The following is a 2,615-nucleotide window of genomic DNA, read 5'->3' on the forward strand; positions in this document are numbered from 1 at the left end:
TATGACTGTTAATCTTGTATAAGTTCATGTTACATCGATAAAGGGGTGCATTTTACTCGGCCGCCTCGTTTCACTGTCTCTGTGTGTGTATAGCTTGATGAAACGACGATAAAACATGCATGGATACGAAGGTAAAATGCACAAAAATGAAGCAATGCCAGGAAACGTTTTTCATTGCATATAACATATGCGCACTTATGCCGGAAGTTTAATCGCCGAAAGCAGGTTATGTGCTGCCATCACGCGTTGACAGGAAATACCTGGATTTTCGCAAACTGACACACGACAGTATACAATACAGTATAGTGATGGCATGTTTGATTGAGGAATGAGGTAGTCTGGAGATCTGGAGATCACAGCCGGGGCCCATATAGACCCCTTGTGTAAACAGCTATTCTTTGGGTGCATAGAATCGAATGCTGAGATCGAATGGGGGGGGGGGGGGTAAATAGATCTGTCCGGGGGATTCGTCTGCCTATGGTCGATACATATTATGCTACCAGGCTTACGATTCAATGTCACAGGAAAGTTTATTTTCGCCACATTTTATTCAATAATATTCGTAATTTTGAGCCGAAGTTAGTACGCGGTAATCTAAAAACTATAGAGAAAAGAATGTAGAAAGGTTCCCTAAAAGTCAATTCATGCTCACCGTGTTGGAGGAATTAATAAACTATCTGCGGGCAGAGTAAGATTATATACACACACACGCGCGCACGCACGCTCGTATGCACATATTTATATATATTTATTCATATATATATATATGGCGAGAGAGATTTTTAGACTGAAGCAACATTTAATCTATAAATATATAAATTTGACTCATGTGTGTAAATTACTTGTGTGTCTATTTTTGATCGAATATGATTACAATTTTAAATTTTTATTGAGGCAAAGTATTTGGCGGCAAGGTTTACAGTCGGCGCTCAATAAGTTAGATATTATTTCTGATAACAGATGGCAGCACATCCTTAGCAAGTATCGTATCCACAAACGTAAAGTCCATTTGGTGGTGTAGCTTACTACTACTTCTAGTACTAGCTTTACCATGTTCAGCATATTATTATACAGTCATGTTTATTTATTTAAATTTTCCACATTGTCTAATGAGTCTTTGTGTAGTGATAGGGTGGTAAATCAATTATCATGGGAAAGAACCTGGATGTATACACTGGCAGCAAGATCAAGCCCGCACGTACAGCACACGCGCGGCGCCATTGACTATATATATACAACAATATATATACAACATACAACAATATGGTTGTATATATATAGTCAATGGCGCCGCGCGTGTGCTGTACGTGCGGGCTTGATCTTGCTGCCAGTGGATGTATACACTGCGACTGCGAGTGCGAGTGTTCGGAGTAATGTCAAAAAAATATAGTTTTTACTGCCACACTTAATAAATAACGTAACCAGGCCTAGTTGAAGACTGTAATCTACTGACCTACGTAGAAGTACGAAGTTAGAATTCAACAGCTGCGAGTATTTACACAATAAGTAATCTTTATAACACAATAACATCATGTGTTCCCACATGGTCTAGTGGTTAGGATTCGTGGCTTTCACCCACGCGGCCCGGGTTCGATTCCCGGTGTGGGAAAAACATATTTTCCCCTAGTTTTTCTTATATTGCGGAGCAGAACATTTAATACTTATATAATACGTATGATATACTTGGTTTGGTTTTTTTTTTAATTTATTTATCTTATATCCTCTTCTGTGATTAATATTCCGTGACGTAAATCCACGAGTTTTCATGGATGACTGGAAGTATTACATAGATTTTGAAATTATTATTCGACTGTGCCGCGGTCAATTACGTACAAATGATAATTAATAGAGTATTCTAACCATCAGTAAATAAATTCACAAATATGAATTATTGACATCTGTAACATCAAGTTATTAACAGCTAATAATACATTGTATTACAGTGTACAATTCCATTGTACATCAATACATTACATAATTATACATTACTCCATTATACAATGTATTTATTAGCCTTTGGTAACATAAGGAGTGAATAATAATAGATTATAATAATAATAGAATATAATAATAATAAATTAATCTATTATTATTCACTCCTGATGACATCGATATTGCATCCATGGACATTATATATCCAAAGAAAATGTTAGCATAAACCCTTAACATGGCTCTATATGGGCTTAACATGGGCTATTACCGAGCAGAGACCCGCTCCAGAAACACTAATAATTTCGTACACTGCATGAAAGATGATGTCGCTGATGAATTGCACCGTAGTGTATACGCACCTGCCTGACACGTATCGCCCGTGTATGACGTCATTCCACAGTTGCACGTGTAGTTTACCCACTGCTGAACGCAAACACCACCGTTAGTGCACGAATCCTTGTGGCACTCCTTCTGTGGACCTGCGGGGGCGGCCAACCGGTTAGAATTACAGATATGAGTGGCAAAATTTGCAATAGCTGCAAAGGATATCAGACATTGATCTACACCACCCACAGCGACCTGTGTCATTATATATACAATTTTTAGTTATTATATTAGTATATTATTACAGTATTGTTCAAGTCTACGTAAACACATATATATATATATACTATATATATATA

The 2,615-nt window shown here is 37.2% G+C and overlaps 1 non-coding gene across 1 annotated transcript; it reads left to right on the forward strand.

Annotated features, from left to right (window-relative positions):
• The first annotated feature begins 1,537 nt into the window (after positions 1 to 1,537).
• On the forward strand, positions 1,538 to 1,609 carry Trnae-uuc. The gene has a single exon. It is a non-coding gene; the product is annotated as a tRNA-Glu (tRNA).
• Positions 1,610 to 2,615: the final 1,006 nt, after the last annotated feature.

The sequence above is a fragment of the Priapulus caudatus genome, unplaced genomic scaffold (genome assembly GCF_000485595.1).
Source record: "Priapulus caudatus unplaced genomic scaffold, Priapulus_caudatus-5.0.1 Scaffold86, whole genome shotgun sequence".
In the NCBI taxonomy this organism is placed as follows: Eukaryota; Metazoa; Priapulida; class Priapulimorpha; order Priapulimorphida; family Priapulidae; genus Priapulus; species Priapulus caudatus.